We start from the raw sequence: 26,603 nt of genomic DNA, 5'->3' as shown, positions 1-26,603 counted from the left end.
CAATACGAGGTTTCTTTGTGTTTGCACACTTCAGTGTTGTTGTTGTTTTGTGGGGGGGAAGAGTGTAGTTTAGGCTCAAATATAGTTTGGATAGTTCTTCCATAAATGATTTTAGAAGGTTGTTTGTTTCTTCCAAAAAAGCTTTGATGTTTTCAGTCTCTTTTGCCACAATGGCTAATTGTAACTGCAGACATTTTTGGCCAGTTAGAAGTAGTTTTTGGCCAATTTGTGCCAGTTCCGTGGTTTCAGTAACTTCTGTAGAGCAGGCAGAAGATGGCTGTGATTGAGTAAAAATGGGAGTCTGGCTGTCGATGTCTGTAGCATGCACAGTAGACAGAATGTCTAAGGGGGAATGTAAGTCAGTGTCCTTGTACAGAGAGGAAGATGGCGTCTCCTTGCTTTCAGGTACCTGCAGCAGAGAGTTGATCAGACTAGGTGTATGCGTCTGCCCCAAAAGGGGATCTGTGGATGTTCCATACACCAGGCTTTGTATAATTTCTGGGTCATCCCTTGCCTGGAATTCCTCACTCAAGCAGGAACAGAATTGATCTGTTTCGATTTGGGAAGGGGTTTTCTCAATAGATCGTGACGCATTTCTCTTTGTCTTATCCGCTTTGGTTGGTAAAAAGAAGTTTGTAATTTTAAGCTGTTGATCCCCATTCCCAGATTCTTCCAAAACCTGGTCTGATTTATGGTCACGTTCATAACATCTTTTCCTTGTTTGAACCATTTTAAAAACTATAAGGTTTGCCTTTTAAACTCTAAGATGAACGGAGGTATAATTATAAATTGTCGACTCCAAGGCTAAGTAGTTTTATCTTAGGAATCCTTAGATTTTGTTATGGTAAATTATATTCCTTGAGTTAGTAATGCGAAGCAGAGTTGTGACTCACCGGCTGATAAAGAGTCTGTTTTCTTGCTGATAAAATGGTTCCATAGCCTTCAAAAAATAGGTGTTGTTGATGCTGTTAGGTTCCAGAATAAAAATTTCCAAAGAATATCTCTAAAGATAGCAAAAAAAGAGGCGAGGTGGGTATGAGCTCCAGAGCTCGCTAGTGGACCTGCCTGCCAGCAGCCATCTTCCGTCGCATCCCCTGGTTCTTCATCATATGCTTCCTCCGTGAATGAATCTGTCATCCTTGCATCTTTTTTATACAGTTCTTCAGTTGATAGACTTTACCCCTAATTGCTTGTAATTGAGTAGTGCTCCCCTTCTGTGGCAGGCTCCCTGCCGTGGATCGCAGGGAGGGAGCTGCCCACCCATGCCTGCTCGCTGTCCCCCTGCTTGATCGCTCGTTCCCCCCGACCTCCCGCCCCTCCACCTGCCTGGTAGGTAGGTAAGTAGGTGAGGCATGCGTGCGGGTGCCAGGGCCCAGGGCAGGCTGGTGCACACACATTGCTTACCTTAAAATTGCTTACCTCCCCGAGTGAGGAGGGAGTCACTCTTTCCAGTGGCAACGGCTATGAAGGAGGCGAAGGAGCCTTCAGTGATCAGCCTCTGGGCAGAGAAGTGCTTGGCGTCATCTGTCGGGAAGTGCGTCTGGACACATGCCCATGGCCCCCTTTCCCCTGACCCCGAAGAAAACTGCTGTATTAGCAGAACGCTGAAAAGAGGGACCCTACTGTATTAGCAATCCCTCCCAATTTTGTTAGGATGACTGGTCTGTAGTTCCCTGGTTCCCCCTTTTTGCCCTTTTTGAAGGAAGGGACAACATTAGCTCTCCTCTAGTCATCCGGCACTTCACCAGTCCTCCATGATTTCGCAAAGATAATAGACAGTGGTTCTGAGAGTTCTTCAGCCAGTTTCTTCAATACTCTAGGATGCAGTTTATCGGACCCTGCCGATTTGAACTCATTCAAAGTGATTAGGTATTCCTTGACCGTTTGTCTATCAGTCTCAAGTTCCAATTCTGACCCTTCTACTTCATGTTTCCCGGGAGGGTCATAGATCCTTTTTTGGGAGAAGACTGAGCCAAAGTAGGAATTGAGCACTTCTGCCATCCTCATTGAGTAGCTGTACCACCATTTCTTTTCTCTGTCTTTTACTATGGATGTACCTGAAGAGAGCTTTTGTGTTGCTTTTAGCATCCCTTGCTAACCTCAGCTCATTCTCAGCTTTAGCCTTCTTGATGCCATCGCTGCAATGCCATGCTACCTGTCTACACTCTTCCTTTGTGGCCTGGCCTTCCTTCCACTTCCTGTATGTGTCCTTTTTTGTTTTCAGGTCATCTCTAAGCTTTTTGTGAAGCCACATTGGCGTATGCTGTCTTCCCCCTTCTTTCCTTGATGGAATTGTTTGCCATGGTGCCTTTCGAATTTCCTTTTTTAGAAATTCCCACCCATCTTGGACTCCTCTGCTCAGTCAAGGGGAAAATAATCCTACTAGGCATCTGAAAGGCAGGCAGCTAAAGCCACACCGGTTTTGTTGCTATGCCGCCTCTCAGTGACACCAAGCTTGGCTGAATACTTTTATTTAATCTGTTTTAAGATAGTAAAAAGAAAGACTAGAAGGAAACCTGGCATCTGCCATGATCACCCTCCCCCTAAAATGGCACAAACGATGTCCCTTTGGCCTCCTTTTATCCCCTTCACATTCCCCCTTCCTCAAACTGGCCAATGATCAAACGGGCAAAAAGAGCCAACCCATATCATGCTGCTTGCCTCTGTTACTGGTTATCATGGAGTACTGCAATCACATATTTTATTAACTTTGGATGATGTAATCATGTCACAGGGCTTCATTAAGATCCTATCATGCCTCTCCCTTACTTGCTTTCCCCCCCCCCAAAATTGTGATATTTCCATATATTTTAGCCTTTCCTCATAAGGAAAGTGCTCCAACACCTTGATCATTTTTCTTGCAGAGCCAAACAATGCATTCACTAGAAGTATGTGGTAAGTTATTTCCAAATATAGATGGGTGGGTGAAATTTTAAGGTTCTTTCATGGTGTTTTTTTTTTTTAACTCTTCTGGATATTAGAAGCAGTTTATAAGGCTAGAACCCTTCTCTCAGATGCCTAGTATTTGTTATTTATTTATTTAAATGTAGTGATTATTTTTAAAAGTGTGATCACCTACCTGTGTTCTGAAGTGGTAAACTGAAGAAGGATTCTGCCATATGATTTTGCTAGTCTCTTAGATATTAGGAAAAAAAGCTCCAATGGTAACATTGCATAATACTGGATCCCCCACATGCACCACACACATTTTTCCATGGGCATACTTATAGCATGAAGAAAAGGGTAAACAAACTATTTTTCTTTGGGCTGATTGTTGTATAATTGCCCTGTAGCACTCTTCACCAGTTTTTATGGCTACATTTTAATCAATATTGCTTAAATTAATAATATTTTTGACAGTGCATGGGCCAAGATCCAAAGAACTATAAACATAAAAGTAGTTCTGTGAGGCAAAGGGGCTTTTCTAACTGCTTATGAAATATATGGGTTGTTTCAGAATCACATTATGAGGTGACAGTTGGAGACAGGGATGTAGAATCAGCCAAAGAAAGGACAGGCATTCCACCTGGCTTCTGCAAGGGTCCGTGCAGCTCTTCAGATCCCATCCAATGCCTTGTTAGACATAATCGCACACAATTGATTTTATGCACATATTCATTTCCAAAGAAAAGCTGGAAGTCTCAAGTAATGGAATGGTACCTGTTTTAATTGTATCCCATTTGTCATAGTCCCTTCAGGTAGCTTTAGTAATAAAAAGATCAGCGTGGCTAAGTGTCATCTCTTCTCCCCCCATTATAGTCTGTGGTTAATTAATATATTATCTTAGTATTAATGATCTGGCAATTTTTGACAAGCAAAAGACATAATAGTTTCAAACCATTACCTTTCATGATAATATTTAATACTAATGTTCGTCATGTACCCAGAGTACCACAGTAATCACTTGCTAAAGGAGATGGGATTAGACAAGGGATTCTGAGGGCAGAGACTTAGGGAACAAAAGAGACTATGAGTGTTTTAAATTTAGATGGATGGCAAAATCTGATATAATGGAAAGGTCCCATACTTGTCTCTGGGTAACTTCCTCCTGGGATATGTGCTTAGTGTTTCTGCTTGATCACCATGTTGTGCCTAGTCCTTCATTGTATAGACTATGGACAGAAACAGATGTACATTGCATGAATGTCAATTACACATGAGGATAAACCAAGAACCTTGGCTTAATAAGCTGTACTGCACATGCAGCCCAATCACATCTGCTTCACTCCTCCCTTTGCATAAGTGGCTAAACAAACCAGGAAGAGGATAGCTTAGCATTACATGTGAACCAAGGATCATCAGTAATTTCTCGCTAACAAGCCAAGTTTGATATGCCAGCATCAAAACTTGGTTTAAGGCTGGCCAGCAATCCTGGCATGTTAGGGAGAAACAAACTACAATCCTGGATTACAATCCTGGATTACAATCCTATAACCCTAAACCATCCACTTCCTGATTTATTTGTCTGAGAGAAGCAGGAAGAACTGATTGTGTGCAGTATGATTTATTAAGCCAAGATTCTTGGCTTATCATTACTTGTAAACATGGCCATAGTGTACTGCAGTCAAAGGAACATCAAAAACATTTTTTTTCTTAAATAAAATGTACAGTATGTTAAAATGGGCTTTAATTTACAGCCTACAGGGCAACATTTTTATTTAAATAATAATCCTGGAACACTGACTCATTTCCTTGCTCTCTTGCACTCCTGTTTGTTCCACTTCTAGCTAACTCATTATAATTTCATAAACGTCCGTTGATGCATGAGCTAGACAGAACACAGGAACTGAAAACTTCAAAGAAGAACAGCATACCTCCCCCTGATCCAAAGTGCCCTTTCTACTGATCTTTGATACTAGTCTTGTCACCTAGAATGTTCCACGGAACAATCACAAGGGGATACATAATAATATTAAATCAGATATACGCAAAACATAAAGGCAGTATAGCTTGGAGCAGTTGTCATTTTGTAAGCTGATGGTAGATATCTGAAAACAGGAGTCTAGCAGCAAAGCCAGCAAAGTATGACTTGGAGAGAACAGCCATTGGAATGATGGTTAACAAATTGGCCTCTTTGAATGGCAAATAGAGGTTAGGAAGGAACAACAGCAGAAGAATTTAGGATAAGGTCTCATATAATGTAAACAGAAAGATTATGAGGGGATAAAGTGGCTGATAGAAAAGGAGAAATGGGACTGACCTGCAACAAAATGTTGCAGTGTAGACCAGCCATCCCTGGTTTAAGATATTCCATTCCACCACCATCCAACATTCTATGGCCCCCTAAATATATGTAGTCCTCATTGAGTTGTTTTCGGGGTTCCTGCCAGCATGCTGATACCTTCCTCTAATTTCGCAGTAGCCCAGTTTTGGCTACATGGCTATCATAACCCGGCACTTGTGGTAAATATTATAGATATAGATATTATAGACCAGGGATGGGGAATCTGTGGCCCTCCAAATATTGCTGGACTACAAATGCAATCATTCCTGACCACTGGTTATACTGACGCTGGTTGAGGCTGATGAGAATTCAGGTCCAACATCATCTGAAGGACTGCAGGTTCTCCATTCCTGCTATAGATGATGGGCTGGTAAAGTGCTGTGATTAAAATAGAGAGAGAATCCCTGGCCAAAGATTTGTAGAGGTTTTTATGAGGCCACCAAGGTTTCCAAGCTTTTTATGTCTAGGATCTCAGCTGTAAAAATCAGACAAGTGTCATGATAATTAATGCCATAAATATTTAAAGCACTTTTGACAGCTGAACAGCTCTGTGTAAAGTCTTTATGTTTAAGAGGCAAATGGAGGGGGGGAGAAAGGAGGCATGGCACTGAAGGAATGTTGGCAGAAGAACTGTCAGGGATAGAATATGAGTCAGCAGATGAAAGCTTGTCATGGCATTGTGGCCGTTAACTTTGTAGGTGCATGACTACTGAGTGGCTAGCAGTGCCCATCAACTTTGCTAACTATTGTTGTGAGAAAATAATGTTCGTTTCTCGCTCTGGTCAAAACAAGATGCTAACAGCAGTTTAGGATAAAAACTTAAAAAATAGTTTAAAGAAAAAAAAGCAACACTCACACCTGCAATTCAGAGTGAGTGCGGTCAACCCAGACTGTCTTGTTCCCCCGATATTTATACCCCTCAGCAAACAACTTACAGGAAGCTTACTGTAGGAACTCCATATCTGGTAATATTATAGTGTGTTACATTGAACTGGTTCCACCAGCGTATTCCCTGAGTCATGCTTCCGGCCATAGTGCATGATCAGCTTATATTACTAAGATGGCGGGTGCAGGGCATCAGTTGCAAACTGATTATAACTTAGCATTATAACTTAGCAAAGTTATAATAGATGCCATCCTAAAGGTGGTGCTATACAGTAAAAGAAATTAACCCTTAACACTATCATTGCCCCACCCCCCACCCCCATGCACCATTGCTCAACAATGAACAAGCAAATGAGCTACCATTGGTAAAAGATTTGTATTTTGCTGTGAGACAATTCACTTGGAATGCTTGGAAACTGTGATATTCTCACAGGAGAACCACTTCAGGAAAGACCTCTGGACGCAACAAAGCAAATGAGTGCATTTGTTGAGCTATCAGTGTGAAGGTGTCCACAGTACACAGTTGTATTCAACTAAGTCCTACTCAGAGTAGACCCATTAAAATGAATGAACCTGCATTAATTGTGTTTATTAACTTCAATCGGTCTACTCTGAGTAGGACTAGCATTGAGCAGTATCCCCTTTCATTCTTCAGGAAACCTTGAGAACTATAGTTCCTCCTATTCCTAGCCTATTCACCACAATAAAGTTTCAAGGATTATTTGGGGGAAGCTGGTGTATAAGTTGATAGCTAAATATACTCCCAGTTAGTGTTGCCAGGTCGGAACCATCCAAAAACCTGAGAAAATGGGGGCGGGCCCTAGTGACGTCAGGGGGCAGGCCCTAGTGACATCAGGGGGCAGGCCCTAGTGACATCAGGGGGCGGGCCCTAGTGACATCAGGGGGCAGGCCCTAGTGACATCACAAGGTGGGCCCTAGTGATATCATTAAACATGATACATTGTATCAACCACAGTTGCTTGGAGTATACCATTCAAAAAAAAATTCTCTGGAGATTAAAATAGAAATCTTACCTAAAATAGGGTGTTCAAGTTGATCCCAGATAGGGTCTTCGTGGTAAGCAGTACTCAGACAGAGGTGATTTACTATTGCCTTCCTCTGAGTCTGAGAGGCAGTGACTGGCCCAAGGTCACCCAGGGAGCTTCATGGCTGTTTGGGGATTCGAACCCTGGTCTGCCAGGTCACAGTTCAACGCCTTTAGGGAACATTTAATCTATCTTACTTGCTTCTGGCAAGAAGGGTTTACGTGCCCTCAGGCCAGGCCATTGTAGGAAGAAAGGAGCTTAGTGTTGCAGAGATGTTAGATGGGAGCACAGATAGATGCCCCTGAAGGCAGCAACTGTAAACATGCTTATTAAGGAACTAAGCCCCATAGAACTCAATAGGACTTACTTCTGAGTAGATATGGTTGCAGCCATGTTAAGGACAAGGGAGGGCATTCTAGGCAAAACAGACAAATAATTGGGTGTCAGAACAAATTAAACCAGAACTATCACTAGAAGCTAAAATGATGAAACTGAGGCTATCATACTTTGGACACATCATGAGAAGACATGATTCACTAGAAAAGACAGTAATGCTGGGAAAAACAGAAGGGAGTAGAAAAAGAGGAAGGCCAAACAAGAGATGGATTGATTCCATAAAGGAAGCCGCAGACCTGAACTTACAAGATGTGAACAGGGTGGTTCATGACAGATGCTCTTGGAGGTCACTGATTCATAGGGTCGCTATAAATAATCGACTTGAAGGCACATAACAACAACAACAAACCTCCCTGATAGACTGTGGGAATGCTGTGGACACAATATATTTCAACTTTAGCAAAGCTTTTGACAAAATGCCACATGATATTCTGATTAGCAAGCTAGCTGAATGTGGACTGGATGGAACAGCTATTGGGTGGATCCACAGTTGGCTACACAATCATATTCAGAGTGCTAATCAATGGTTTCTTCTCAACCTGGGGGGGTAACTAGCGGGCTACTATAGGGCTTGGTCTTGGACCCAGTGCTCTTCAACATTTTTATTAATTACTTGGATGAGGAGGGGCAGGGAATGCTTATCAAACTTGTAGATGATGCAAAATTGGGAGGAATACCTAATTCCCTGGAAGACAGAAACAAAATTCAAAGGGATCTTAATAGGCTGGAGCATTGGGCTAAAACAGCAGAATGAAATTTAACAGGGATAAGTGTAAAGTTCTACACCTAGGAAAAAGAAACCAAATGCAGTTATTAAGATGGGGGATACTTGGCTCAGCAATACTACATGCGAGAAGGATCTTGGGATTGTTGTTGATCACAAACTGAATATGAGCCAACAGTGTGATGTGGCTGCAAAAAAGGCAAATGCTATTTGAAGCTGCATTAACATTTGGAGGCAATATGCCTCTGAAGGCCAGTTGCGCTTATTTATTTTATTTATCTATTAAACTGATATCCCACCCTTCCTCCCTGAAGGGTCCTGCTTGCAGGCTTCCTATCACGGTTGGGGTGAGGAACTAGATGTTCTTATGTCCTTAAGGGAACCTGAAAACTACTGAAAGGTACCAGGAGAACAGATGGGCCCAACTCCTGCTGTGCAGCTCCCAGCACGGGCAGATGAAGCAGGGTGGCCAAGGCAAACTAAGACTCCGAGCCCTGGCCTGAGGCAGGATTGGACCAGATGCGAGGATCCGCTTCATTTACCCAGGAATGTTGGATGCAGACCCATGGGTGCTCTCTAGCCCAGTGATGTCTGCACTGGCAGCGGCTCTCAGGGCTTCAGGCAGGGGTGTCTCTCAGCCCTACCTGGAGATGCCGCTGAGGACTGAACCTGGGCCCTTCTGCATGCGCAACAGTTTCCCTAAAAATAAAGTAAGATTCTAGTCCTTATGGTTCTGAATGAAGGGTGATTTAAACAGGGAGCTGCTTTATACTGAGTTAGGCCATTGGTCCATCTGGTTCAGCATCAGCACTGTCTACAGTGACTGGCAGCAACTGTCCATGTTCTCTAACACTGAGTTACAGCCATCTTCCCTTGATTTAAAAGGGGGGGACAGGCTCTGGCCTGCAGGTCCCCCAATATCACCTGCTCCACAGGCTCTTCTCAGGCGGGAGGGTGTTCAGCACTGGGCAGTCTCTGCTTGAGGAGAATTTTGAAAGTGCACATTGGGCAGGTTGGCAGCTGACCCAAGGCATCTTCTCCTCAGGCCACTGACCCACAGACAAAGCCAGCTGGGGCCTCAGGTTGATTTGGCTGCTGGTGGTCAATGGCTCTTGACAGACAAAAAGAGGCTTCCTACTCAGCTGCAGGGGGCTTTGCACGCACACTGAGAGGTTTAACATCCAGAGTCTTGAGTGGAGGCAACTCAATGCTGAAAAAAGACTAGAAACTTGTTAGCAGAGTTAGGTTTGGGATCAAGAGCAGACCCAGCGCTGATGTGTGTGTGTGTGTGTGTGTGTGTGTGTGTGTGTGTGTGTGTGTGAGAGAGAGAGAGAGAGAGAGAGAGAGACTTTCCCTCCCTCTCAGGCCTCTCTCTCAGGCCTCTCAGGCCTCACTCTCAGGCCTCTCTCTCAGGCCTCTCTCTGAGGCGTCTCAGGCCTCTCTCTGAGGCCTCTCTCTGAGACCTCTCAGGCCTCTCTCTCAGGCCTCTCTCTCTGGCCTCTCTCTCAGGCTGCTCTCTCAGGCCTCTCTCTGAGGCCTCTCAGGCCTCTCTCTCAGCCCTCTCTCAGGCCTCTCTCTGAGGCCTCTCAGGACTCTCTCTCAGGCCTCTCTCTGAGGCCTCTCAGGCCTCTCTCTCTGGCCTCTCTCTCAGGCCTCTCTCTCAGGCCTCTCAGGCCTCTCTCAGGCCTCTCTCTGAGGCCTCTCAGGCCTCTCTCTCAGGCCTCTCTCTCAGGCCTCTCAGGCCTCTCTCTCAGGCCTCTCAGGCCTCTCTCTCAGGCCTCTCTCTCAGGCCTCTCAGGCCTCTCTCTGAGGCCTCTCTCTGAGGCCTCTCAGGCCTCTCTCTGAGGCCTCTCTCTCAGGCCTCTCTCTCAGGCCTCTCTCTGAGGCCTCTCTCTCAGGCCTCTCTCTCAGGCCTCTCAGGTCTGAGGCCTCTCTCTGAGGCCTCTCTCTCAGGCCTCTCAGGCCTCTCTCTCAGGCCTCTCTCTCAGGCCTCTCAGGCCTCCCTCTCAGGCCTCCCTCTCAGGCCTGCCCCCCCTCCCTCTCTCCCTCTCTCTCTCTCTCTCTCTCTCTCTGGCCTCTCAGGCCTCTCTCTCTCTCTCTCTCTCTGGTTTCCCGTCCCACTGCAGGTAAGGGCTCTCTCTCTCTCTCTCTCTCTCTCTCTCTCTCTCTCTCTCTCTCTCTCTCTCTGTGCGCGATGCTGCCCCAGCCACGGCCTACCAGCAACCTGGCCGCTAACCACCTCCTGCGACCGAGAGGCCTTCTTACCCCGGAGCCGATTTGCCTCCTCTGCAAACAACGAGGTGCTCTCATCGTCAAGCGAATGCCCGGTGCTACTGCTGGGGGGGGGCTGCAGGGGCGGTGATGGAGCGGGCAGGGGCTGCTGCTCGGGGGGGCCTACAGCGGCGGCGGCAACTATGGCGGCGCCTCACGTCTCTCCAGTCCAGTCCCTGCCTCAATCAGAAATGGCGGGAAGGTGGCCAGCCACAGCCTTCATGCATGCGTGTGTCAATCACACATGCGTGGCTGAGGGAGAGGCTCAAAAGCCGGAGATCGATGTCTTCAAACCAACTATGGCCGGAGGCCAGAGATGGCCCCTGGAGTCCAGTGTGAGGCACATGTCTTCTGTCCACCAATCACATGACCAGAATACTTCCTCTTCCTCTCGCCCCTAGTAACGTCCAAATATAACATCAGAAACGTTACAGTTACTGCTAAAAAGTAAGGAAATTGCTAGTCGTTCTATTACTAGCAAAATGTAGTGACGTTACGCCCTTGTTACTTAAAAAAGAAACGAATTAGAAGTAACTCGTTATTTTTAACGAGTTACTTCCAAGCTCTGTTTAAAACAAAACAGCGTTAAAAACATTTTAAAAACTTTTTTAAAAAGGTTAAAAGCATTATTTAAAAACTTATTAAGCAATTCTAACACAGACGCAGACTGGGATAGGTCTCAACCTAAAAGCCTTGTTGAAAGAGGAAAGTCTTCAAAAGGCGCCAAAAAGATAGCAGAGATGGCGCCTGCCTAATATTCAAAGGGGAGGGAATTCCACAGGGTAGGTGCTGCCACACTAAAGGTCCATTTCTTCTTATTGAATTGATGTCCACATCCTTGATAGATGCAGCAAAGATTAAATGAGAGACGGACCAAGATGCTCTGTTATTTAGAGTGCGAAGAATGGTCACAAATGGATGGATTGAGGGGGGAAACACAGATTTACAGCCCTACTATCAGCATAGGGAGTCCTTGAGTATCCAGGATGAATGTTTATTATTGGGGTTTTGGATAGTAGTACCACCAGTGAGTCGGTCTGCTGTACTAAAATTATTGCATGAAGCACATCCTGACATTGTACTCATGAATGGATTAGCCAGTAGTTATGTGCGGTGGCCTGGAACAGACCAGCAGATTGAGACAGTGGTGTGACAGTATAGGACTTGTCAATCTGACCACCATGCTCCTCCAAAACCACCCTTACATCCATAGGAATGGCCACAATGCCCCTGGGCAGACATTGATTATTCTGGTCCATTCATTGAGAAAATGTTCTTAATAATAACAGAGGCACATTCCAAATGGTTTGAAGTTCACATCATGTCATCCACTACTGCTGAAGCAACTGTGGATAAACTACGCCTGTCTTTTTCTACTTTTGGATTGCCGGAAGTAGTGGTAAGTGATAATGGGCCACAATTTACAGGTGTAATTTTCCAAGAGTTTTGGAGAAAAACAAAAACAAGCATGTAAGAAGTGCTCCACATCAGCCATCTTTCGATGGCCTAGCAGAAAGAACTGTACAGACCTTGAAAGAAAGACTTAAAAAATGACATGTGGCAGCTTAGAGACTAAATTAGCCAGATTGCTTTTCCAGTATTGTGTTACACCACATTCCACCACAGGAAAATCACCAGCAGAACTACTAATGGGTAGGAAATTGCATACACACCTGGACATCCTATATCCTGATGAGGCTATTAAGGTGTGTGAGAAGCAGGAAGCACAAAAATTCTACTATGACTTAAAAACATCATCAAGAACTCTAACAGTGGGCAACCTAATTTATGCCCTTAATTTTGGGACTGGACCTTGCTGGCTGGCAGGTTATCTTGTAGCACAGGCAGGGCCCCTCTCATGGGTGGTGGAATTACCAGATGTGAGGCATATTCGGCAACACCAAAATCAAGTGTGTTTATACCATGGAAAAGAGTTTCCTGCAGAGGGTCCACAGACTGAAGTAGAAGAGCAAATTGATGGGAAACCATTACACTGCCCACTTGATACAACCAGAGAAATTGACAGGCCCACAATTTCTGTATCAGATCCTAACACTGTTTTAGTGGTGTCTCCTGCTGAGACACCTGCTGAGATAGAACATCCAGTGACAGTGGTGGACAAGCCAGGAACACCCACAGTTGCACTACGCCGTTCAAAAAGAATTCTTAAGCCCAGAGAGAGGCTGAATTTATAAACACAAGGGATGTTGTTAAGACCAATGTATCAAGTGTTTAGTAATATAGGTATATTGTATGTTGATAGTATAAACTAAAGGGGGAGGAGTATAAGATATGTTCATGAGGTTGTCACTTAGTGGCCAAAAAAAGGTAAAGTGTTTTTTAGAAAAAGTTGGATCTGAGCATGCCTGAGGTCTGTGTTTTCACGGTGTGTTTCCAAGACGGATTCCAAACTGAGAACTGTGTGAAAGAACCTAAGAAATAAACCCAGTTATTGTTTCCATCTTACTGGTGTAGCCTACATATATTATAATAGCAAGTTATCAGGGTTGATGGGAATTGTAGTCCTACAACATCTGGAGGGCACCACATTGGCTATCCCTGATCTGTAAGGCCCCACAAGTAACATTGTTGCAATACATACAGGAACATAAGAAGAGCCTGCTGGATCCAGCCAGTGGCCCATGTAGCCTAGCATCCTGTTCTCACAGTGGCCAATCAGATGCCCTAAAGGGAAACCCACAAGCAGGACCTGAGTGCACGAGCAGCACTCTCCTCACTTGTATTTCCAGCTACTGATATTCAGAAGCATACTGTCTCTGACAGGGGAAGTAGAACAAAGCCATCATTGCTAGGTGCCACTTTATCCTCCATGAATTTGTCTAATCCTCTTTTAAAGCCATCCAAGGTGGTGCCCATCACTGCTTCTTGAGGTAGCAAATTCCATAGTTTCACTATATGCTGGGCAAGATTACATTTTTAATTGCAGGAGAAGGGATAATGTTTATTCTCGTGGATTACTTTTGATATGTGCATTTTCTGTTTACCTACATTATATCTCTTAAATTCTACTTCAGACAGTTCAATCGTGCATACGTGTCTACCCAATGAGTTCAGTGGGACTTACTCTCAGGTAAGTATGTACAGGATTAAGTTACCTCTAAGTTATACTGTTGACAAAAATAATTACAAAGGCAACTAGTAAAATACTAAAGTTTGCATTTTTCTTTGATGATAGGGGATTGCCATATTGATAAAAATGTGTTTTAGTTGAAAAGGATGCTGCGGTGTTTTTTGCAGCAAGACACAGGGCATGCCTTCAAGCACTGTAATAGAACATCTGTTTAGTACAATCTAATGACTGTAAAAATATATTCCTTGTCTGACGTGCTCTTTGAGCAAAGATGAGACACAGAAATTATTATAGCAGCATTTCAAGTGTAAGATATGATTTCAAGTGAAACAGTATACGTGTGTTGGGGTGGGGGTGGATGTGAGATTCTGTTATGCCATTCTGTTAATCTTATGGATAAAAAAAATTCTGCTACCCTCTGTGTGTGTTTATTTTTAATTTTGTTTTAGGCTACTTAGATGCGCAGCAGCCAAGGCCAGCACCTTGTAGGCACTCCATTTTTTTAAAAAAGTAACTTAAGTGTAATTGTAGTGATTACTTTTGAGTAAAGGTAAAGTAATCAGTTACTTTCAGAGCAATTGTAATTGTAATGGTAATTTATTACTTTTTAAAAGTAATCTTCCAAGCTCTGATTATATGACTGTCATGTGAAGAAATACTTCCTTTTGTTTATAATGAAGATATTTGGGGCTTTTTAGTTTAGAGAAAAGGCGAGTAAGAAGTGACATGATGGAAGTGTATAAAATTATGCATGGCATGGAGAAAATGGGTAGAGAAGTTTTCCTCCCTCTCTTATAACACTAGAACTTGTGGGCATCCAACGAAGCTGAATGTTGGAAGCGTCAGGACAGACAAAAGAAGTACTTCTTCAGGCAGTGCATAGCTAAACGATGGAATTTGCTGCCACACAAGGTAGTGATGGCCATCAACTTGGATGGCTTTAAATGAACATTAGACAAATACATGGAGGATAAGGCTATAAATGGCCACTAGCCATGATTGCTGTCCTTTGCCTCCATGGTTGGAGGCAATATGCTTCTGAATACCAGTTGCTGGAAACTGCAGGAGTGGAGAATGCTCTTGGGCTCAGGTCCTACATGTGGGTTTCCCAGAGACATCTGGTTGGCCACTATGAGAACAGGATGCTGGACAAGATGGGCCATTGGCCTGATCCAGCAAGCTCTTCTTACGTTCTTATGAAATTGCCAGTCAGCCAAAAAATCATGATGAGAATTTTTCACACACAATACACTAAAAGTGTGTATCAACCCCAGATGAGCTATTCATGTCATGTGTGAATTATCATGGTGGGGAATGGAAAGCAGAAGACATATATCTATTTCTACACACAGAGAGAGAGACACACAAAATGTTTGTTTTACCATTTGCATTAAAGAATTTTATAAGCTAAATAAATAAATAAATCAGTGTCATTTGGATATGGCCTTTCTGAGCTTCAGGGGGGATTTTTGTACATAGAAATAGCCTTGACCTACTCCAGTGGCTTGCTATGAGAATAAAAATGGCACATTTAGTGAGCTATATAAATAACAAATGGTGTAATCAAGGGATTCAGATTTAGACTGACTCTGTGTTTGCCCAGTGATCTTCTCAGAAGACAAACAAACTAACTGGCAGTTTTTAAATAGATAGGAATTTGTTGTTTTAGTGACGGCATAGTGGAGCTTCTAAATAATCATATTTTATTTTCAGTTTTAATCTGTCATTTTTCAGCTTTACAGCCTTTGGGAACTGGATTAGCCTAGCACAAGGAGAAATTCTAACATACAATAGCAATTGCCTGCCTGTTCCTCACCCCCATTCCCCTTCTAATAAGCTGCTCTACTTTCCTTAAAGCTATTAACAACCCATAAAACCAAATTGTGTTGCCTTGGGAGTGCTTGAAAAGAATCATTCTTATTAACATCACCAGGATTATGGACACTTTCCCTTCCTTTTCACAGTTCATGCATGAAAGCTTAGCAAAGAAAGCAACAAATTTCCTACCTCAGTTTTAAAAAAGAACTTGCTCGATTGTTCAGCTCTTAATACATTGCTCTAATGTCTCTGGAAGTACCTGAACATTTCAGAATATAACAAATATCATGTAGCAAGATTCTGAGTATGAAGATAACTAAACATTAATTTCACAGGAGGAAATTCATTACAGAAACAGAGCTAAATATTGCATATCAGTTTTACAGTTGATCAGAGCTTCATTTGAGGGTTGCTCATGCAAGAATCAAGATGTACCTGATAGGCATCTTCGTAAAGACCATGGTGTAAAGCATGATGTAGGGTTTTAGACTAAAGAGACCATTTTACATATCCTTTCTCCACCATGAAGTTGGTCTTGGGTCAGTCACTCTCTTAGCCTTCCCTATTGTCACTGCTTTCTTCTGAGAATAAAATATGAAAAACTCCATGGGACCCTTGGCATGAGTATGAGATTCAAATGGGGTAGATAATAATAGGCACCCTGACTCTGGAATCCCCTCCCTTTCCTGATAAGGCTGGCACCAACTCTTATGAATTTCGGGTGCCAGTTAATACCTATTTTCCCAACCCTTTGGGTGAATAATTGACTGTTGAGCAGCAGCGGCAAACCCATGGGCCTAATTAGGCTTCCCAGGTCTCTGAATTTGGCCTGCAAACCACACCCAGATGCCAGTCACCTGATGTCATATGATGTTGTGTGGGAATCTTTTTATCTCCAATCGACTGTAAGCATTAAGTGCTAAGACTGGGGAGGTCTTTTATGTCCGATCTTAGTGCTAAGCACCATAGTGCTAAACTCAGAGATAACCTTGTTACCAATCTTAGTACTGTGCTACTTAGTATGAAGATTGGAGAAAAGTCTCTGCCTGCTCTTTACGTTTATTGAGAGACTTTACTGTTTTATTGAACTTTTATCCTTCTCGGTTTTCTATGTATGTGTTTTTTACTTCCTATGATTATAACCCATTTTGAGATTCTTTTAGTAATAAAAAGTGGGCGGGAAATATTTCAAAATAGGTACATGACATGATTCAGCAATATCCAACGCTAAGGGGGAGACTCTTCCAAAGCCACACCTCCTCTCCAAGCTCTCATCCCTCACCACCCACCCTGCTCTGCACTCTCCTCGAGTGCATTTGTCTGGCTAGAATGTGTCCTTGAAGTGCAATAATTCTTCTTGCATGCCTGAATGGAGGATTAAGAGATGTGGGTGTGTGGGAAGATAAAAACCTCTGAATTTTGACTGGCTGGGTATATGGGTAAAAGTCCCATCTCTTGCTCCACTTAATTTTGCTTCTGGGACCACCCACCACTGGTACACAATGCAACACACCCAGAAGATTTCCAATGAAGGAATATAGGACTCTGTCTGCAAAAAGGCTCCCCATCCCTGTTCTAATGTCTGCATGTTGTGTAGAGGCATTCTTAGGTAGAAATCTCTCCCCCCCGCCCTCATTCCCTGAACTTAACCTGCTTATTTACAGCCTTTTTGCTAGGAGTAAATGAGATGTCAAGGAAGTTGTAGAATAGATCAACAGGCGGCTTCAATTAGGGAGGGAATCGCAGGCTTCCATCTACCAGGCAGAAAAGAAAACATTCCATTTTGCCATTTTTGCAAATATCAGAGAGCTCACAGTAGCCTTTGCAAATACATACTATGCCTTTGTGATCTGTCATTCTATAAATTAAGAACAATTTAAAAAGAACATTGGAACAACACAAAAGCAGTTCTAATTCTATAGCAATAGCCATCTCAACACCTCAAAATCCAAATCAGCTCCTAAATACACCCTGTCACATAAAGAAATACTGGGTGTAGTCCTTTCCCTTTGATAGGTGGATGCAGTTCAAGAAAATGATCACCCAAACATGCTAAGGTGCACTGTTGGCTACTGTTCATTTTGCATTGATTGCTCACTAATCAGTGTCTATCAACTACTAGACTATATAAAATTAGAGACGGCATGGCTGTTAACAGAAAGTTCACATATGGCCTGTTATGGGTGTGCAGCAGAAGTTTCCATATTGTTGCATGAATCCCAATCTCCGAGTGGTGAGAGACTTCTAGGGGTCCTAGCACTTACCCAGGATTTGGTGTCCTTGGAATGAAAGTCAGTGGAGACTGTGGTGTCTTTACAATAAATAGTTTATTTACACATATATGCAACCTGGGCACAAGATGGGAGTGTTCACAGCATTAACACTCCACCAGATCCTGCTTCCCCGTTAAGCTTCTAGGGGACTCCCCAAAGCCATAGCTTGGGTTCAGCACAGACAGCAAGACAAGCCTCTCTGTGTCTTCCCAGCTTCACATCTGACTAACATACAGCTGAGGGGGGAGGGCTACTCTTGTTCCTATGGCGACATATCTTTTCTTGACCAAATCCTTACATGTGTTCATGGACAGATCCTTTAACGGAACAAAGACACTGGCTTGGTCATTCCAGCAGATTTCTTCTACTGCAGGTCCTAACTTCCAGATATAGGACTGCAGGCTTGAAGCAGATGTATAGTAATCATCCATCCCAACCCCAAAACCCTGTTACAATATGTTCTTCCTTTTGCCCACTTCTAGTCCACACTATTACTTATTTATTCTTTTCAAAATGATGACAACTTCCAGATAGGCTGTAGTGCATTCTGGGTGGAAACTGATTTAATACGAATTCCTTGCACTGTGTTATGAATAGTGTTACACACTTCCATTTCCACATTCAGCTACCTTTTAATGAGATCACACTGGGGGCTGATGGTATATTTATTTCAGTTATACAAGTAGAGAATCCGTAGAGGCACACAGCAGGGACTCACCCCTACAAGGCAGACAATCCCTCATTATCTCACAACAGATCTCCAGAAAAAGATCAACATAGCTTTAGCCAACTCACAGCTTTATGTGCTCCTCTCTCTGTCTGAAAATGCAAAACTGCTGTGCCTCATATGCCATCTGCCAAGCACTTGTTCTCAGACCCCTGCTGGTGAATTTCCCATTCAGGAAATATCCACAGCCATTAAAGAACACTACAGTGCTTTTCTGTCAAATCCTCAACTTCCATACATAGTCATTTTAGGCAAAGCCACCGTGATGCACCCATTCCTGGTAATCAGACAGCAAACTCACAACAATACAAGTAACTCATTTCCATGCTGGTCTGAAGGCTCATCCTCTTTGGCTAGTATGAAGAGATCAGCAACTATTAAATTGTGTCGTCCCACCCGCACATGGTTAAATACGCATTGTATTTAATTATCTCTTTCATTACATATGCCATATTATCTATTTAATCCCAACACAAAAACAAATGACCATGTTTGCTAATAACTTTCATTTGACAGAATTTTAGAATTTCTTCTTCCTGTCTACGATAATGACAATGCACTGCAAAAACCCACCCGGAAAATCAACAGGGATGAGGAAACGGTGGCCCTACAAATGTTGTTGGACTACAACTCCCATAAACCCTGACCACTGGCTGGGGCTGACAGGAAAGAGTCCAGCAGCATCTGGAAGGCCACAGGTTCCCCATGCCTGGGGATAAGCCACAGGCAACCATCAAGGGCAGAAGTCACAAACCAGGATGAATCCTGCCTGTTGCCACTTCCTTCCATTCTACAGGTCGAGGACTGTTCATGCACCTGGCAGTACATGGTTATACTCTAAATCTGTGTATTGCACAAAGTCATGAACTGCTTAATCCCAGCTAGATGAGAGCGGACCCCTCTCTTCCTGATTTTCCTAATCTTGGCTGTGTGTACAGTGATTACACACTACAAAGACACCATCTCTGCTATTGTTTTTTATAACCACAAGATAAGAAGGGCTTAAAACAGAGTTGGGCGATATACGGGCCTCTGCCTAATTTCATGTGGTTATCAAGGAGGGGGGGAAATGGGGTGAAGGGGTGGCAAAAAGGGAGGAAAGGAGTGGAAGAAAAGAGAGAAAAGGGGAGTGCCCCCATCCCTCTTTGGCTTCACCCACTTATGATTCTGTTCCCAATCACCATGTGTGGCCCAACAGATAATTCCCGTGGGAATGTGGCCCACAACAACAAAAAAGGCTGCCCACCACTGCTCTAAAGCAAGATTATCAGACTGAAATGTCCAGGGCCTTCATGAGTTTTTTTTCCCGTCCCAGACTAGGCTCTAGAAAGGATTTGGACTGCAGTTGTTTCTGAGTGATGAAGCCCTTAAGAGAAAAGATAAATGCAAATATTAATTCACATTGGAGCAAAAAAACCACCCAGTGACTTCACATATATGCTTATGGAGTTTGAACTGGCAGCGACTGACCAGTTAAGAGATCTTAGAGTCATGGTGGATAGCTCAATGAAAAGGTCGACCCAGTGTGCAGCAGCTGTGAAAAAGGTGAATTCCATTTTAAGGATCGTTAGGAAAGGGATTGAAAATAAAACTGCCAATATTGCAATGCTGTTATACAAATTTATGGTGTGACCGCACTTGGAATGCTGCATTCTGTTCTGGTTGCCATACCTCAGAAATGATACTGTGCAGAAGGCGCAGAAAAGGGGAACCAAAATGATCATGAGGCTGAACTCCTCTCTGAGTTAAGGTTACAACATCTGTGGGTTTTTAGTTTGGGGGGGAAAGAGGGGAGGCTATTGAGGTGTGTAAAATTATGCATGATATGGAAAAGGTGGATCAAAAGGTTCTTACGCCCACCTCACCCTCATCATACTAGAATCTGCCATCATCCAATGAAGCAGCATTGGAAGATTAGGATAAGAGGCTGCCTTATACTGTGAGTCAGACCATTGGCCCACCTAACTCAGTATTGTTTACACTGACTGGCAGCAGCTGTCCAGAACCCTGGGGACTTCTTCATGTAAAGCAGACACTCTGTCACTGAGCCATGGCGCTTCCAAATTCAAGGCAGACAAAAAGAAGTATTTCTGCACACAGCACATAAGTAAACTATAACATTTGCTACTACAAGATGTAGTAATGACCATCAACTTGGATGGCTTTAGAAAGGGTTCAGACAAATTTACAGAGGACAAAACCATCAACAGCTGTGAGCCGTAATGACTGTGTACTTCCTCCAGTATTGGAGGTGGAATGCCCCAAGTACCAGTTGCTGGGGAGTACACATGGGGAGAGGACTGTTGCATTCATATGCTGCTTGCAGGCTTCCCACAGGCATCTGACTGGCCCCTGGGAGAACAGGATGCTGGATTAGAGGGGCCTTTGGCCTGATCCTTATGTTCACTTTCTATTTGAAAATAATCTGTCAAGTGGATGCTCTTCAGTTTGGAATTCATTTCCTCATAGTGCTCTCACAAAGCTTACACTAAAGCATATTCCAGAAGAGATGCAAAGCTTTTGTGTTGAGGCAATATTTTGTGGCCAGGATGAGCACAGGACATCTTTTATAACATATAAACCCTCTTTAGCTGTTACTTCCCTGCAGGGGGCCAGCATAGTGAAGGAGCCACCGCCATGTGGGGGCATAACTGGGAGAAAAGTGGGAATTCTGCTTATGCAGGGAGAATCCCTGCGGTATTTAGAACTCTGATCGCCCAGGTTTCTAAATCTCATAGGAAGCATCCACATGTCCACCATTCTCCCCGCTTCAGAAGTTATGACGTAGGAACGGCAGAGATGGGAGGAATGATATCACTTTGAAGTGGGGCTAAATGCACAGTCCCACTGCTCCTCTCACCACACTCGCCCCTTCACATGATAGATGTGTATATAATTATGCATGGCATGGAGAAAGTGGACAGAGAAAAGTTGATCTCCCTCGTCAATTCACTAGAACCCGTGGACACCCAATGAAGCTGAATGTTGGACAATTCAAGACAGGCAAAAGAAAGTACTTCTTAACACAGTGCATAGTTAAACTATGGAGGTCACTCCCACAGGAGCAGTGATGGCCACCAACTTGGATGCCTTTAAAAGAGGATTAGTCAGATTCATGGGGGATAAGGCTATCAGCAGCTCTCTCTCCACGGTTGCAGGCAATCTGAATATCAGTTGCTGGAAACCACAAGAGGAGAGAGATCTGTTGTACTTCTGCTTGTGGGCTTCCCATAGGCATCTAGTTGGTCACTGTGGGAACAGGATACTGGATTAGATGGGCCATTGGTCTGGTCCAGCAAGAGTAATGTCTGAAGAGGGCTTTATGGATTATTGTTTTTATTATTGTCTTAAAGTGCTTTGGGATAGATTATGGCCTAATTCTCACTAAGATGGTAAACCTGTGTTTAGGCTATATCATTTAGTACTGATTGTTTCTGCATACAAAACCTTTCCTCACCTTCACATAAAATACCACATGTCAGGGAGAAGAATTCTAGCCTAGATTTTTCCAATATGCTACCTTTTTTCTGTGGATATATATAGGCCATTCAATTGTTGAGTGTCCAGATGCATTCTGATATGATAGAGTCTAGACACATCTCAATGAGAAAGTAAAAAAATCAAATATGTACATACATAGTATGCTTGCACTACCAGAAAAGTTATACTTTGTCATGTATAAATGAGGTGTTTTATTATATAATTCTGATTGAAATCTCTTGCTCAATGTGACATCCCTGGGATCACACTGGTCTTTAGAAAGCCTTTATTCTGACACCTTGGGAGTCACTCAGTAAACCAAATTAGATAAAGATCTAATTACTCCAGTTTTACTGCTGGAACTACATCTACCCTAACACACCCTAAAATCAGAAACTAATGTCAGTTAATGAGTGAGAAACAGGAACTCTTACTAATACAAATATAAGTGTGTTGGTTTATAAATCTGAGTTCTAACTCTTTCTCTTCCAGCGCTCTTAACTCCCCCAAAGTGTGATCATATTCTAAGAATGTAGCCAAAGGGACAAAAGGCATTGGTGTAGACAAGATGCACACCAGATCAAAATACACAGGGTTATTTAAACCAAGAATCTTTATATTACATGCAAACCTAAATTCTTGGTAAAATTGCAAAGAAAAACAAAAGCAGACTGTTGTACCTTGCTTAATAGTTGCTGTAGGTCAGGTGTGGGAAACCTGTGGCCCTCAAGATGTTGCTGAACTACAACTCCCATCAGCCTCAGAAAAGGCTATTACCATACATGGAGCGAGAAATGCCGGATGTCCAAGCTGGATTTAGAAAGGGAAGAGATACCAGAGATCATATCGCAAACATATGTTGGACAATGGAACACACCAAGGAATTTCAGGAGGAAATCGTCCTGTGCTTTAAAGATTACAGCAAAGCCTTGGATTGTGTAGATTATGAAAAACTATGGAATGCTTTAAAAGAAATGGGGGTGCCACAGCATCTGATTGTCCTGATGCGCAAACTATACTCTGCACAAGAGGCTATTGTAAGGACAGAATATGGAGAAACCGATTGGTTCCCCATCGGAAAGGATGTGAGAGGGGGGTGTATTTTATCACCCCACTTGTTTAATCTCTATGCAGAAGATATCATACAGAAAGTGGGATTGGACCAAGATGAAGGAGGTGTGAAAATTGGAGGGAGAAATATCAATAATTTAAGATATGCAGACGATACCATACTGCTAGCAGAAACCTGTAATAATTTAAAATGAATGCTGATGAAAGTTAAAGAGGAAAGCACAAAAGCAGAACTACAGCTGGATGTAAAGAAGACTAAAGTAATGACAACAGAAGATTTGTGTAACTTTAAAATTGACAATGAGGACATTGAACTTGTCAAGGATTATCAATACCTCGGCACAGTCATTAACCAAAATGGAGACAATAGTCAAGAAATCAGAAGAAGGCTAGGACTGGGAAGGGCAGCTATGAGAGAACTAGAAAAGGTCCTCAGATGCAAAGATGTATCTCTGAACACTAAAGTCAGGATCATTCAGACCATGGTATTCCAGATCTCTATGTATGGATGTGAAAGCTGGACAGTAAAAAAAGCGGATAAGAGAAAAATCCACTCATTTGAAATGTGGTGCTGGAGGAGAGCTTTGCGGATACCATGGACTGCGAAAAAGACCAATAGTTGGGTGTTAGAACAAATTTAACCAGAACTATCACTAGAAGCTAAAATGATGAAACTGAGGTTATCTTACTTTGCACACATAATGAGAAGACATGATTCACTGGAAAAGACAATAATGCTAGGAAAAACAGAAGGGAGTAGAAAAAGAGGAAGGCCAAACAAGAGATGGATTGATTCCATAAAGGAAGCCACAGACCTGAACTTACAAGATCTGAACAGGGTGGTTTATAACAGATGCTGTTGGAGGCTGCTGGTTCATAGGGTGCCATAAGTTGAAATTGACTTGAAGGCACATAACAACAGCAACAACAGTCAGGGATCATGGGAGTTGTAGTTCAGCAAGCACACCTCTGCTCTAGGTAAAGAATAAGCAGGCCATTTATAGCTTACTTCATCACAAAATGCAAATGGATCCCGACTTATGGAGACCCTTTGAATAGGGTTTTCATGGTAAGAAGTGTGCAGAGGGGGTTTACCATTGCCTCCCTCTCAGACTGAGAGGCAGTGACTGGCCCCAGGTCACCCAATGAGCTTCATGGCTTTGTGGGGATTCGAACCCTGGTCTCTCAGGTTGTAGTCCAGCACTCTAACCACTACACCACACTGGTGATCCATAATAAGAATATTTTCTAAATTTAAAATTATGATCCTTTGGTAGAGGCATAGTGTGGGATCTCCAGAAACTGGAATGAACCCTCCTTACAAAGAATAATGGCTGTATACGTTTGGCAAAACTTGCCTGTGAACTATCCCTAGGGCATAATATGAATTAGGATAGAAGAACAATAGGTCAGACAAATCCAGGCTTGTCCTAGCAGGCAATATAGATTTAGGTATTTTGCTATTGCCTGGAGTTATCTGAAATGAACAGTAAGGACAAAAAGTATCTATGCCACCTTGCCCATTCAAAATGAAGGTAGTTTTCACCAATGCAGGCACATCCTTAGATGATTAGATGCAGATAGACAGCACAGTACAGTATATTTTCAATGCTAGGTGACACTTTATAACAGATGTAGAAGTCTCATTTGACCTGTTCAAAAAAAAATTTCTGCTACAGTTCAGGTGTAGCGATGATGGATGTATCCCCCGTTCCACGCCGGGACTTACCGGCGAAGGGACGAGTTTTGCGGCCGCAGCCGAGCCACCATCTTGGTGAGGGATGACGTAGCACGCAGCAAGGGGGCGGGGCGGCAGACGGCCATTTAAGGCCGTACCGCCAGCCGCCCACCCTCACTGCAAATTTTTGGTGGCATTTTTGAAACAGTCGGGAGGCCCTCCTGCATCGGCGGCACGATGCGGCTCAGATCGCCCGCCGACGCACGCGGCTTTTTCAGGCCTACAGGCCAGGCCTTGGGCGGCAGGGCCGGCGGCGAGGAGCAGTCGGCGCGGCTCGATCGCTGAGCGGCACGGCTGGGGCGCGGTGAAGAGCCCCTGGCTCCTAGGCCTCTGGAGGCCCTCTAGCTGCGGAGGAGCAGCCGGCAGGAGCAGGATCCCCCGCCGATGCACACGGCTTCTTCAGGCCTACAGGCCAGGCGGCGAGGAGCGGTCGGCGCGGCTCGATCGCTGAGCGGCGCGGCTGGGGCATGGCGAAGAGCCCCTGGCTCCTAGGCCTCGGGAGGCCATCCAGCGGCGGAGGTGTGGCGGCAGCGGCCATCCAGGGGCCATCCAGCTGCAGAGGTGTGGCCTGCAGGAGGCATCGGCAGGCCAGTGGCGGAGGTGTGGCGGCAGCGGCCATCCAGCGGCGGAGAGACCCCTAGGCCTCGGGAGGCCCTCCAGTGCAGCAAAGCAGCACGGCGGCGGCAGCACGGCCTAGTGGCGGCAGCGAAACTCAGGCGAGGCGGCCTTGTGGCCGCGTTCTTTTCTCTTAAATTACTATCCAGGAGACCCCTGTGGGAAGGTTCGCAGCCCTTCACCCACCCATAGCAAGGGAGCACACCACACCATTGGTCGCTTAGCAGGTCCAGCGGGACGGTGAGGGTGCTGGGTCCCCCCTTAGGTATCCCCAGGCTGACCACCTCTCATTGCTGCAGAAGGCATCGTCCCCCTACACGCTAGCTCAGGATGCCACCCAAAAAAGGTCAAGGTGGGCCAAAAGGGAAGGGAAGGGCCCCCAGGGCAGAGGGTAGACGCCCACCCCCTGCTGCGGAGGATGGGGGACAGGGGGCAGGCATACCATGGACCACTATACTGGCTAGGTTGGAAGCCCTGGAGAGGGGCCCTGCCCAGCCGGCAACTGGGAGAACAAAGGAACCACCCCCCAAGCGGCCCCAGGAGAAAGTGCAGCGTCCAGCTGGCGGGGTTAACGCTGCGGCTATTACTTCTATCTTAGCGCGGCTGGACGCGCTGGAGGCAGGGCCTAGTGGGGCCGCAGCAAGAGCGCCCGGAGCAGAAGCAGGAACAGCGTTGTCTTCACATGCAGCCCCAGGACCACAGCCCATGCAGGGGCCTTCAGCGGACAACATAGGGGGTGAGTCTCCCTGGGCGGCACAACAACAGGGGCAGCCCCAGTGGGGCTGGCCCCCGTGGGGGTTTCCATACTGGCCCTTTTCCCCACCAGCGGAAACCGAGCAGTATGGGCAAGCGAGGATCACCATGGGGGCGGGGCATGGCTCACCACAGCAGCTGCCTCCCCTAGGGGTGGCCTGTGAGCAGGTCTGGCAGTCCCAGGGATGGGAGTCGGTACCCCCCCAGCAGAGGACACTGACCCTCTGGGCTCAGTGAGGGAAGGGGCTATACCTTTCGGGGAGACATCAGCCCCACTGGGCTTTTACCTGCTGCCCACTACAAAAGAAAAAATTTGGAAGGGGGAGTACGTCGACTTATTCTCACTTCTGTACAGGGAACCAGTGAGGAGGGAGAAGGATAAGGGCAAAGAGGCAGAACCTGACAAGCCCAAGAGGCGGCACATTGAACGCACTTGGGCTAATTGGTTGCCTGCATTTCTGACATACATGGGGGTGGTGATGCAGAAACAG

The sequence above is a fragment of the Rhineura floridana genome, chromosome 4 (genome assembly GCF_030035675.1).
Source record: "Rhineura floridana isolate rRhiFlo1 chromosome 4, rRhiFlo1.hap2, whole genome shotgun sequence".
NCBI lineage: Eukaryota > Metazoa > Chordata > Lepidosauria > Squamata > Rhineuridae > Rhineura > Rhineura floridana.
Note: the sequence above shows the minus strand (reverse complement) of the source record.